At 39.6% G+C, this 14,607-nt stretch overlaps 1 protein-coding gene across 1 annotated transcript in view; it reads right to left on the reverse strand.

Annotated features, from left to right (window-relative positions):
* Positions 1 to 14,607, reverse strand: part of SLC2A13 (solute carrier family 2 member 13) — a 143,492-nt gene that overhangs the window by 127,717 nt on the left and 1,168 nt on the right. The window lies entirely within an intron of this gene.

Genomic DNA, 14,607 nt, shown 5'->3' on the forward strand with positions numbered 1-14,607 from the left:
TATATTAGTAGATAGATAGATTATTATGATTGCTTACATAATCTTTAAAAATAAGCAGATTTAAATGAGAAAAAAGAAATAGGTTGTTAATCCTCTTCTAAGTGTTGCTGTCACTGTTCTTTCAAATATCAAGCAAGAGGCAGAGGGGCTGCCATCATGGGGTTGAATAATGCAGCACACTGTTGTTGTTGTTGCTGTTGTTAACTGTCCTCAAGTCGGCCTCAATTCATGATAACCCTGTGAATGAGACACCTCCAAGCCCCCCTGTCCTGCAAGCTCACATCCATGACCTCCTTGACTGAGTCATCTGATGTGCCATCTTCCTCTCTTTCTACTGCCCTCCACCTTTCCTAGCATTATTGTCTTTTCCAGTGAGCCTTCTCTTCTCATGATACGCTGGCACAGGGTTTAAACAAAACTAAGCAAAATAACCTGCTGGTGAAGTGCACCTCTTGCCACCACCCATTACATAAAGCCATGTGCATGGAGATAAACTCTCACCCAATGAGAAGCAGCATTTCAAAGTAACTCTCGCTCAACACTGCAGCCTGCTTCTCGGTTGCTTTTAGTTTTCATATAATACAGAATGTGCTGAGTGTAAATCTGAAATGCCTTTTCTTCCCTATTTTATCTCATTATTTCTTTTCCTTTTGTTTTTAAGAGAGTACATTCTGAGAAATGGAAGTAAGTCATAGAGGTCGCTGGAATGGGGGGACAAAGAAAAGGAAGTGAACAGCTGTAGATTGATACTTCCTCCACTCCAAAGCAGCAGACACTCAGCAGTGCCGGTACTGATTCAGAGTTTTAATATCTGAACCAGCCTCTTAAAGTTTTATAGGGTTGAAACTGCCTAAGATACAACCCTTCACAGAAAATCTGAAGAAGAAAGATTCAAAGAATCTTGCGAAGCATACTTCAATACTACACGCTTCAAGTCATTTTAGATGAGAGCCAATACTGAAGATGCAATACATTTATCCAATATTAAAGCTCAAGCCTTCAGCTTTCATTTTGCTTCTTTTCCTATGCTATTAGATGTAGGTTATTGCAACACAAACAAAAAGACAGTTTCATCAATAAACTTCTTTCAGTGCTATGCTCATAAAATGGACCTTAGGGTTGAATCTGACTCATGGTTACCAGAGGTAAAATGAGGAAAACAGAAGAATCCAGGAGGGTTAAAGGAAGTGCTTAAAAGGCACAAGAATGTTAACACTTTAAACTGGATGTGCTTCAGTTGAAAATGTCTACAAATGACAAAGAGCACATGAGTCCGGTGTAATGCAGAAGAGATTATAGTGAAATCTAATACAAATTGGTGAAAGCATAATATTTTGAACATTAAGTAGCACATTAATTTCTAGTAATGGGAAACTTAAACTTACTAGAAAAATTAATGAGTCAGATCAAGCATGCAAGCAAAAAAAAAGACAGTGATATTTCTGAAGCTACTTTTCACTTCACAAGAAGAAGAAAAGCATTGCACGCATGCAGATACACACACACACACACACACACACACACACATCCCTCATAGGAATTTCTTGGAGAAGTCTTATTAAAGGAAATTTGAAGGTCTTTCTCTGATCCGTTCTTGTTATGATGAACTTTATTCCGTATTCAGGTTAAGATCTTCAGCCACTGTAAAGCATGATCAGATAGTGATGCAGATGTATGTTTGTTAATTGTTTAATCTGTGACATTAAAATATTTAAAAATTAATTAACAAATTATCCAGAAAGGGAATACAAAGCCTTTGTTGCAGTATTACTTGTTCCCGGTATAAAAAAATGCATCCAAATTTGAGTTGCATGATACTTTGGAGCTATTGTAAATATGAACAGGTTTTTTTTAATGATGCTATAAGTAGAGTGGAGCTAGAATCAGAATTGTCATATGTACCACACACATTATTTACCATATATACTCATTTACAAGTGAACCTCATGTATAAGTTGAAGGAAGGTTTTAGGGTCTAAATCATGGGTTTTGATATGATCCATGGATAAGTTGAGGATAAAACCTAGGGGCTATAACAAAGGACATAAAGGGGGAAACACCGCTTCCTTCTCCTTCTCCGGACCTCTCCCAACCAACTAACACCTGGAGAAGGTTTTAACATTGGATTGGGAAGGAGGGAAAGTGGGTTTAAATGAGGGGTTTGGTAGAGAGAGAAGCCTGTAACACTGGATTGGGAAGAAAGCGAATTTAAATTGAATGTATTTGTATTTTTATTTTTTATTGTATTATTGTATTGTATTGTTTATTATGTTGTACACCGCCCTGATTTTTTAGAAGGGCGGTATATAAATAAAGCTTTTATTATTATTATTATTATTGAGTGGTTTGGTGGGGAGAGGAGCCTTTAACATTGCATCGGGAAGGAAATCACCTCTTTCACTCTCTTACACACATTCACACACAAACACTCACTTCTACCTGGCAACTCTTTCTAAAATCACTGCCAAGGCACATGGGGTGGTGCTTCTTTCAAGACCTTTATAAGCTGCATTACTGTACTGGCCTATATATAAGTCAACCTATGATTTTAGGCTCAATTTTTGGGCATAAAATTTTCAGCATATAGTCTAGTATATACAATAGTGTTCAGAAACACCTGAGTGGGACCCTTGTGGTTCCAGGAAATACCAGTGCTCTGTCCCAACAGTATGAAAACACATCAGTGCTCCACTATGACTTTCTGGTGTGGCACATCTCTTGGACCCTCAGTACCATCCCTAGTGGAAACAGCAGTTGTAGCTTACAGGTACAAAAGCTAAACCATACAAACAAATATTCAAAGATATAGTCATGTATATCTGTTTCAGCATAAAAAGATATAAAGGAATCCAATATCACCTTTGAGACTGACTAAGAAAAAGAAATATCTAGCATAAGCTTCTGTAGTCTCCAGTCTTTCTGAGGAAGTGGAATAAAATCCACAAAAGCTTATGCTAGATATGTTTTTCCTGTTAAGTCTCAAAGGTGATATAGCATTCTGTTATATCTTTATGAACAAGTTAATCTGGTTTCTTTTCCTCATCACCACTTTAAACTCAGCCAAAAAGATAATGGATACAATAAATGATTTTCTTCACACACACACTGTTGACTAGAGATGAAAAATTAGCACGTGAACAACAAACCTGAACTGTTCAGACCTGACATATGTGTGATGTGTGCATTCTGAAACTCCACTCTGTATCAATCCAAGCACCCCAAAAGATCTTGTTTGGGGGAGAATAAAACTGTTGAGTGACTCACTGCCTAAATGTATACTGGCAAAGTGGAGAAAGGCAGAGTCCTACATGCAGGGTTCATTGCAAGCAAGGGAACATGTAAATGAAGTCTTTATTGCAAGTACAGATATATGGGGAGAGTATTCCAATTGGCATTAAGACACACACCAAGTTTTGGTGGCTGGTTGAAATTCTTTCTACTTTGAGAAGCTAAGTAAGCCAGCCTACAGCACTGATCTGTTACAGTCCTGTTGCAATGCTTCTCGCTGCTCAATTTCAACTGAAAATAGACAGACACTGATTTAAAATGCTGTTATATTGTAGTATTGATTGCTGCCTGACATACCATCATCTAGCTTTGTTTTCTAAATTACACACAAGAACTTAACCATAATATATTGTTGCCATTTTTGGAACTTTCATCTGATTATTCCATTTAGCCGAAAGAAATATGCAAAGCTGTATATACTCACAGTCCTCACTTAGCAATAAGTCGGTAGGTGGCCCTGGATAAAGAACTCTCCCTGCCCACCTCCTTCACAAAGTTGTTTTAATAAAGAGAATTAACTGCAGGCTATTGCAAATAACTAAATATAATTCCACCTGATTATCTTAAAACCATATCTAAGAAACTGAAATGCAAAGAGACATTCAAAACCAGTTTACCTATGTACATCTTAATAATCATTAAGTTAATAATCATAAAGTTAAGTTAATCATCCAAGTTAATCATAGCTTTGCCCCACAGCTCCTCTTTTAAGGGAAACAAAATCTTCATTTTCTGTATAATTGGTGAAAAGTTTTATGCTTTCTTCAGCACCATATTCTTAAACCATGTGAAGCTAGCCCAGACTGTTACAGACTGCCAAAATAAAGCTGCTTCGGGTCTCTTTGGAGGTATGCTGTTTAAATGATGCATGGGTCCTAAGAATCCGGAAGCTGCACCAAAGCTGCGCTCCAGTGCTTAGGAATGGAGTGTGGCTTTGGCGCAACCTCCGGACTCTTAGGACCCATGCATCATTTAAATAGCATACCTCCAAAGAGACCCAAAGCAGCTTTATTTTGGCAGTCTGTAACAGGCCATAGTTCTTCATTGGATCAACCTGCCATTTTGGCTGGCATAAGAGAGAAAAACACTTGCTCTGTGGAATGAATAGAGAATAAGCAATCATGGGTTCCTCTGAAGCTATACATGACCAATGGAATAAGCAGCAGCTGAGATACATCCACCTTCCCTACAGAATTGTTTTCAAAAGTCCAGGGAACTCATGAAATAGTGCTGTAATAAACTTAATAGTAGCAACAGACTTACTATTCCACTAACAGGAGCCCTCCTTTCCCCCACCCATCCAACTTTAGAAATGCTGGGAGAAAGGCTTTCCAGGGAGGGGAAGAGTGGAGGAACGGAGCAATCCTTTCTTCCACCCCTCCCACCCTGGAAAGCGTCCCTCAAGCCTTTCCAGAGTGGTAGGGACTTGGGAAAAAGGAGTGCTCCCTTCCTCCAGCCCCTCGCACCCCAAGGCTTCAGAGACACTTCTCCCAAGCCTTTCCAGGATGTGGGGGGATTCAAGTTTACATTCGCAAATAACCAAAACTGCGGTCCCACCCCAGTCCCAATTTCCAAGTTAGCTACTTCCTGCTGGGAGACTGAAGTTGCTGCTACAAGCAGAATTAATGCAGTTTGACACTGCTTTAACTATCATGGCTCCATCCTACGGATTCCTGGGATATTCAGCTTGTTGTGGCACCAGAGCACTCTGACAGAGAAGGTTAAATATCTCACAAAACTACACATTTCAGAATTCCATACCATTGAGCCACAGCAGTTAAAGTGATGTCAAAGTGCATTAATTCTGCAGTCTAGTTGCAACCTGAGACTTCTAATGTCGCATAAAGGGGATTAACCCATTCTGGAAAATGAATGTGGGAAAAGCCAGAAAGCATCTTGTTGTTAATACTCATATCGTCAGCTTGATGTATGGTGATCATATGGAATGAGAGACCTCCAAGACACCATGCCATCAGCAACCTTGATCATATCCTGCAAACATAAAGGTAAAAAAAGAAAAGACGGACAAACCAGAAGCTGCTTCTTTGTCACAGCTTTTCATCTTTCTTATGCAATGAAAGGCCCTGAGTCTATCTATCTATCCACCTGTAATGCTGTCTCCCTCTTTTCCTAGTCCATTCCACTTTACCAAGCATTATCATATTTTCTAAAGATTCACATCATTTCACGATATGTCTGAAGAATAACAAACTCAATTTGGTCATTTTGGCTTCTAGGGACAGTTTGGGCTTGGTTTGCTGTAGGAACCATTTAATGGGTATTTTGGCAATAGAACTCTCCTCCAGCACCACATTTCAAATAAACTGTTTCGTCATTTTCAGATCTTTCTTCTGACTATTCCATTTAGTCTGAAAAAATGCCATGTATACTAACAGTCCTCACTCAGCAATAAGAGTTGCTGGGTGGTTTTAGGCAATGAACTCTGCCAGCCTCGCCTCTTTCATAGAGGAAGTTGTACCCTTCCTCACATAGTTGTACAACTTAGTTGTACAGATATAAAACATTGGTGTTCTTAAAGAAAAAAAGGGGGAAACTATTGATATTATTGAAGGTGTGATGGGAAGTGTATCTTAATGAAATCAGAATTGAAATAAGGATTTTCCAAAATGATGTGAAAATTAAATTTGACTTCTTTTACAATTATCAAGGTTATACAAAGGTTGGAGCATGACATCCTGGAACTGTGTCCAGGACAGAGAATGACAGCATACATAAGTACATTTTCTCTAAAATATACTGAAGACAAAAAGAAGTCAGATTATATTTTTATGGGAGTATCTGAAGGACAATAAAATCAAAAGCTAATTGTTTTCTTCAGAGTAAATTGCTCTGTTTTTAACATTATTTATTTTGTTATTAATAGTTTATTTTTAAAAAATTAATTTTAATTGTAAAGTGTTTAATTCTTTTTTAGGGGGGATATCAAAATATCACCTGTATTAAGTATTGCATGCTGGATGTTTTAATATGTAAGGCACTTTGATTGTTTTATTACAGAAAAGCAGGGTATAAATAAAAGTTTTATAGGGCTGTGAGTCCACATAGGCCTAGTCCTACTATCACTGCGTAGGTACCATGGTTGTGTGCGCCCGTCCATGCAGGGTGTGCAATGATGATGTCCGTGTGATGCAGCGCCTACAGAGACATCATGGGGAGCGGGTTCTTTTTAAGCCTCATAGAGGCTTCAGCGTTTGTCTGCTGCGGCCTCCATCTTGGAGAGAACGGGCCAGTGTCTCACCACCCCTTTCTGCCCATCTGTATCCCCCCATAGTTTTCTGCTTTAAGCATTTCTCCCGTCCCCACAAAATCACCCCCACAGGTTCTATTGTACCTGAAGTTAAACCCATGAGTAATATTCTTTCTCTTTAATCAACTGACCTAGTATCTTCTAATCCAGAGTTATAATTCAGTTCAATTTTTGTACAATATTTAGTCATTTTCCATTTAGGAGCATAAAATAGCTACATTTATCTTTTCTGGTCTCTAATGACCACTCCTTAAGTCAATCATTACAGAGTGCATAAAAGTGAAGAAAATTAAGACAGAGATAAAAAATTTAATTATGCCAAGAATAGTATTTCTAAATGCTAGCGATAATTTCTGAATAAAAGGCTTAACAATTAAAATTGTTCTCCTGCATAAAAGAATTATAGAACAGCATGTATAATAAATGTCCCATGATGTGATGGGGCTGACATTCTGAACTGGTGCTTAAACATTTTCCAAGTACCGCCAGGAAGAGGAGAGATAAATAACCCAACACACTAGGACAGCAGAAACATATAACTCAACCAATGCAAAAAAGGAAAATAAAACCCAGTATTATCCTGAAGAACACACAGTCTTACCAATTTGTCTTGCTTGGTGGATGTACTAACTAGCTCATGTACTGTGTGTGTCTGTATGTGTCTGTGTAACAAGAGAGAGAGAGAGATAATAAAGTGTAAGCAGTTTCATGTACTCCTCTCTCCAGCTTTCTCCTCACTTTCCTTGTTAGCACTAATTACAAAGTGGATCCAAAATATCGTTCCCCAGAGGCTGCTGAAATAAAATTCCTATCATCCCGGACCTTGTTGTTGTTGTTGTGTACCTTCAAGTCATTTCCGACTTATAGCGACCCTAAGGCCATAAGGGGTTTTCTTGGCAAGATTTGTTCAGAGGAAGTTTGTCATTGCCTTCCTCTCAGGCTGAAAGCATGTGACTTGCCCAAGTGGGTTTCATAGCTGAGAAGGAAATCGAACCCTAGTCTCCAGAGTCATAGTCAAACCATTACATCAGATTGGCTCTATTGTCTTTAGCCAAAATGTAGCTGTTAGTCTCAACTACAGCAGATCCACTGAATCATCTGAACTTAAAAAAGCACAGACTTATGAATTAGTTGCCATTAGTTCTAGACTCCAGGACTAGATTTATATGCTCTTTTGTTCAACTATTTTAAAATATTTTATTACTCACAGGAAGTAATACCAAAGATGCGGGGTATACACCTCTACAACTTTAAAGGGGGGAGGACACTAGTATTAATTATCCTTATTGCAGACATAATGACAGGATGAAAAAAGTCCACATCCTGCTCCTGATCCATTAACTATGATTTAAAAAATCAGCAGTGTTATGCTCCCTACATCGTTGGACTCACATAACAGTTTACCCTGGGGAAAGGAAGCAACAGTGTTGGTTGTCTGAGTAACCAACCATTTCAAGGGTAAATGACACAACCCCACAATGCAGCTTATGAAGGACACATGTCACTTCACACTCATTTGACCAAGTATTTTGTTCTGACAGGATGCATTAATTATCTATTCCATGCCACCATGGAACAAAGAACCCACAGGACTACAATAAAAATAGCATTCAAGGTGAAAGACATGCATTGATAACCAGATCTCTGGATTTTTACACACAATATGCTTTCAGAAATTTAGTGTGCTGAAGTGACGCAAATATTCAAGTTGTAAGTGAATCATAGGTAACTTCTACTTGCTGGTATTTTTCAGTCAAAGGAACAACTTTTATTCCTGAAATATCTTTTTTCTGTATCTAATCATAATTCTGTAACTAATTGCAATTCATAAGTTAGCTTGACCAGAAGCTAAAATTATGAAAACCATCATGATTCTGAAATTATTTCAGCATGAAAATATATGAATTTCTATTTAAGCATATGTGTGTGTCTTGTGTGCCTTCAAGTCATTTCCAACTTATAACAACGCTAGGGCAAACCTATCATGAGGTTTTCTTGGCAGGATTTGTCAAGTATCCCAAGAGAAATGCTGGACAGAAAAACAGCACAAATGCACAAATGTGTACAGACCATGTACAGATGTGAGAGCTGGACAATAAAGCAAGCAAAAAGGAAGAAAAACAAGTCATTTGAGATGTGGTTTTGGAGAAGAGTGCTGAGGAGACGGTGGATGGCCAAAAAATAAACAAATGACTCCTGGAATTGATCAAGCCTGAACTCTCCCAGCAAGCCATGAAACTGTTATATTTTGGCCACATCCTAAGAAGGCAGGACACATTAGAAAACAGAATGATGTTAGGAAAGGTAGATGGTAGTAGAAATATAGAGATACTGCATGCCATATGGATGGACTCAATCAAGGTCATGGGCCTAAATGTGTAGGATCTACACAGAGCAGTGAAAGATGGGGGGGACACAGTCTTGGAGATGTTTCATCCATAGGGTCGCCATGGACTGGAATCAACTTGAGGGCATTTAACAACAACAACATGCACAGAAGACCAACATTTTCACCTTGAAAACAAATATCTGCTGCCTTCTAGTATTGTAGAGCAGTCAAGTTATTTGAATGATGTACACAATTTGATTTAAATTCATGTGCATCTACTGAACATACTAATGAACCAGAAGCCATTCAGATGCAGCAACTAGAGGGTTACAGAATACCCACACTTCATTTGTATGTCTTACACAGAATGGCTTCCCATACAGGGTTTTCTCCTTACAGTAATTTGTAGTACAGTGGAACCTCGCCATACGCGCGCCCGCCATACGCGGCCTTGAGCATATGTGCTCAAGCTGCGGCGTGCGCGCGGGGCGAAAGGGGCGACGCGTCCCATTCAATTGAATGGGCGCGCGCGCCCGTTGCGCCCCGCGCGCACAAGCCCCATTGTTTACAATGGGGCTCGAGCATAGGCGGAAATGGCCATACGCGGCGGGATCCGGAACAGATCCCCCGCGTATGGCGAGGTTCCACTGTACTTACAATAATTTCTAAGACTTATGAGAACACAGAATGACTGCTACTTCTTTCACACAGTTAGTTTCAAAGATGCTACAAGATCCTTTTGCATATTGATAATCTATGTAAATCATGTCATTTTAAAAACCAATGCATATATGAGGAGTGCAAACCCAATATTCTCCTTATTTTCATATTGTAATTGCTGAATTAATTTATAATTGCTCAGTCAACCAAATATAAATAAATACTGGGTTCCTCCCCACTAAAATCTTTTGAACATAAGAATAAACAACTTACTCTATATCCAATTGTTCTAAATTATCCATTAGCTTTCTTAATTTGTTTTAAAGGACGTACACTGAACACACAAGGAGAGAGAACAGAGAAAAATCTGCTACCACTGCCTCCCTATCTCATCATGCCCACCATTCTCCTTAAGGAAAGGACAACTCTGTGGCCCAGAGAAGTTTATCTATCCATGGAGGCGCCTTGTGTGATTTAACACCATTATTTCTCAGGCTTTAAATCCTGTAGATACAACATCTACAGACAGAGGAGGCTCTGTACATGTATAAAGGTTGATGAGAATGACAGTGGAAGAAGGGAAGAGCTAGAGTGCCCACCCCAATCCCATTCCTCATATGTAGAGCACACATGCTGTAAAACAACTGAATAATACTTGTGTATCTCAGAGAAGCATAAAAGTGACTAACTCAATGGATAATACAGTAGCTTAAATCCCACAAACATTGTTAGCATGCAAATTATTTTACTAGCCTGCTAGAAACTAGTGTGCCTGCAGGCACAGAAGGGATTGAATCCTCCACCCCTCATTCAAAGGGCTATTCTCTGGTGGATCCACAGGAGGTTTCCCTGTTCACACAGCCTGCTTGGTTTCTACGCACAGAACGTGAACACTCCATCTTTCCTCTAAAAGCCCACTGATATGCACACGTGAAAATCATGTACCTGTTCTCTATGCTATTTCTCATCGCCTGCAGCTACCAGGCAAGCACCTAAATGCAAGCCAAGCTTAAACATAACAACATTTCTGCAGCTGCATGTACGTAAGCAATTCATATATTAATTTGGTTCTCAGAAACCTCCCATTCTACAGCAAGTCAACAGTCAAGTATATGAACTGCTTCTTATTAACTGTAAATAATACTCTGAATTATGAATTGCCAACATTATGATTACTCATGATGCATCATAGCCTTAAGCTAATATAATTATACTAACTTCACAGAAAGGGCAGTCTACATGCTACTAAGTCTTAGAATTATTCAATGAATAGCTGAAAAACAGCATCTTGTGGCTATAAAGAAAATACGCATTGACACAATTTTCACTTCACGTTCAAATATTCATTAAACAGTGCTGCAAAAAAAGGACAGTGATTTTTTTAGAAATATGTTGCAATGTTTGAAAAGCTCATCCAGTCCATTTGGCAGCAAAAACTACAACAGAACAGTTTTACCCACACAAATCTCTCTGAAAGAGAGGGCACTGTGGTTCTGAATTATTATATTTCTACTTAGCAGGTACTGTTTTCTGTTTTCTTTCATTTTTATGCCCTTGGTTTTTCCCAGGAGTTGTAGTAATAAACAGTTGTGTGGCCTTTAGGAAGAAGTCTGAGTAGTTATAAGAGGAAACATTATTCATTATTCAGAGTCATGCAAAAAGCAACGGCAAATTAGATAAGCATTAGTGGTCCCTTCCAAGCACAATGTTTATTTTTTTTTATTCACATTTTCAAGGTCCTGCCCACAGGTTCCCATTCTATTAAACAGAATACATTAGCAGAGGCAAATGGAAGAAATGAAATCAATCAAGAAACTGAGGGGAGAAATGCATAACCCTGAACAGCTCTTGAAAGATATAACTGGAAAACCTAACTGAATCAATAATGGGAGCACCACAAAAAGAAGATAAAGAGAGAGCGAGAGAGAGCAAAGAAAAAGTGAAGATGGACAGAATGACAGCATTGCACAAAGAACAGAACTGGAGATGGAGACAAGACGCTTCAGTGATGGGAAGAGACCTGTAAGAATACTTTTGGTATAAGGAGTATGAAGCTGACAGAGTGAGTGCAACAGAATGTTCTGTCTGTTTTCAACAAACAGCAATCCTAGCAATCTAGACAGCAATGCTAAGCACACTCATCGGGAAATACTTCTACTGAAATCAAGGCTTGGCCCGTCTATAGCAAATAATCTGTCCATGTTTTTCATTAACGCCTGACAGCCACTTACCACTAGCAAACCACTAGCCGCTTACTACTAACGCCTGAGTTCATTCTCCACCAAGTCATTACTCTCTCCATCTAACTTATTTTACAGAGTTGTTATAAGGCTAAAAGAGCCAGGAGACCCACATCTGTTGCCCTGAGCTGTGTGAAGTAAGGGCTTAATACACATTTACTAAGGGGTAGAGCAAAAAAACAACAACCTGTTTCTAATAAATGTACATCATTAACAGTGCAATCCTATACAGACCTACTCAAAGGACTCCACGCACTGAGCAACACTCCCTGGTGTTTTGTATAGTATTGTCACCTACATTTATTAATTAAAGTATTTACTGTATATCCCACTCTTTATCACAGCTGTGTCTGATAAGTTTACCTTCCAAGTTAATTCATTAAAGAAGATCTGGGAATAAGCACAGAGGTTATTTCACAGTAAAAAAAGAAAGCTCTGTGTGCAGACACTGCATGTCAAAAAGCCAGGGCATCGCTGGAAAGACTGTTGTTAATATATGCCTTCAAGTTGTTTCTGACTTATGGTAACTCTAAGTTGAACCTATCTATTATGAGGTTTTCTTGACAAGATGTGTTCAGACAGATTTCGCCTTTGCTTTTGAGACTGAGAGAGTGTGACTCGCCCCAGGTCACCCAGTGGGTCTCTGTGACTGACCAGGGATTCGAACACTGATCGACAGAGTCATAGTACAAAGGTCAAGCAATAGCATATTAAAAGCAATATAATAGATTGAAAATTAAATGTATGCACAATGCTAGCCATTTACTGAGAAATCGCTGCTTGTGAGTCTAAGTACACAGTGAAGGTACATTTTAAGAGCGGTACTTGGCTTCTAACTAAGGACCTTTATGAAAGACTTGATTTTAAAAATCATTCCAAACCACTTTAACTCAGCAAGGTATATACTAGTATATACTTTCAAGTCCAGCCTGGCTAACAAGGAAGTTGAAGAAAAAGATCACTGGCAACCCGGATGACCAAGAATTGCAAACAGCGGACAAGACAAGGGGATCTTGTAGCACCGTGCAAAAGGAAGTGTAGCATAAGCTTTCGAAGAGTTGGTCTACTTCCTAAGATTTGCACAGTTAGTCTCAAAAGTGCTACAAGATCCCTTTGCATACTGATATTCCAACAGGTCTCTGGATTTTACCCCAGTTTGACAGCACAAGCATGCACACAAACATGCACAAACATGAGAACCGATCGGTGTGGAGCAATAGAAAAAAAGTCTCTCCTAATTTGATCTGACAGATGCATCTGACATGGTTCCTCAAGTTCTTCCGACTGAGGTGTTTCCCTTTGGAAATGGCACTATGAAATGCGTAAAGCCGATGTTCCTAACCTGGGGTGCGAGACACAATTTCAGGGGGTGCGACAAAGAGTGGTGCGTGTCCTTAAGTGACAAGTCATGAGCCATCACTCAATTTTTTTCTGAATAAATTAGAAATTGCTTGTTTTAGATTTGCATTTTACGCATGGAGTTAAACGTTTCTTTTAAAAAGTTCAATTTGTTCACACGTAGCATTATATGTGTTTCAATGTGCGATCCAAATATTAGAAATCATAGACTTCTTCCCCTTCAAATGTGATATTACTTTTGCAGGGGGTGAGATCATTAATCAAACATTTCCTAGGAGTGTGGAGCACAGAAAAAAGGATGGGAATGGAAAGGAAAAGCAGACAGAACAAACTCAAGAAGTTTAAGCGGAAGAAGAGTGGAAAGACAGCAGAGACCTTAAACAGTCCTGAAAGGGAAAGAAAGACAAAGAGCAGCCAGGAAAAGTTGTTCATGGCAGCAAAAGAGACCAGAAGTTTCAGTTAAAGATCTGGGGGTGTTGAGCAGGAGGGATGGAAGAGATCTGATGTGGTGTAGTAGTTTGAGCCTCAGATTACAATTGTGGAGACCAGGGTTCGAATTCCAACTTGGCCATGGAAACCCACTGGGTGACCTTTGGGCAAGTCACACTCTCTCAGCCTCAGAGCATCCTCTGCAAAGGCAGACCCACACCAAGTCCCCCCCCCCCAAGAAATGAGGCAAGTAAGGAGCTGGTTCGGTCGGTTATGTTAGCTAACTTTTAATTTCTTAAATACACTAATTGATTTGAGAGGCAGTGTGGGATAGTGGTTTGAGTCTTGGACTGTGACTCTGGAGACCTGGGTTTGAACCTACCGGGCAAACTTTGGGCAAGTCACACTCTCTCAGACTCAGAGGATTGAAAAAGCAACCCCTCCCTTGAAGAAACTTGCCAAGAAAAGCCCCTGACAGAGTTGCTCTAACTCTGGAAGGACTTGAAGGCACAAAACACAAATGCACACAGTGGTTTGAGCGTTGGACTACTACGACTTTTGGAGACCAGAATTCAATTCCTTGCTTGGGCATAAAAACCCACTGGGTGAATCTTGGGCGCATCACACTCTCTCAGCCTCAGAGAACAGCAATGGCAAACCCCCTCTGAAGAAATTGGCCAAGGAAACCCCATGATAGGTTCACCTCAGGGTCACTATAAGTCACAAATGAAGACAGAAGTGACACACAACACACTCACACACGGGGGTTTGAGTGTTGGACTACTACAACTTCTGGGGACCAGGGTTTGATTCCTCATTCAAGCATAAAGACACACTGGGTGAACCTTGGGCGAGTCACACTCTCTCAGCCTCAGAGGGCAAAGTCAAACCATGCCAAGAAAACCCCTTCATATAGGTTCACCTCAGGGTCACCATAAATCACAAATGAAGACAGAAGTGACACAAAACACACTCACACACAGGAGTCTGAGTGTTGGACTACTATGACTTCTAGAGACCAGGGTTTGATTCCT

The sequence above is a fragment of the Sceloporus occidentalis genome, unplaced genomic scaffold, assembly GCF_023333645.1.
Source record: "Sceloporus occidentalis isolate IW3139 unplaced genomic scaffold, rSceOcc1.0.p SCAF_5, whole genome shotgun sequence".
NCBI classification, from domain to species: Eukaryota; Metazoa; Chordata; class Lepidosauria; order Squamata; family Phrynosomatidae; genus Sceloporus; species Sceloporus occidentalis.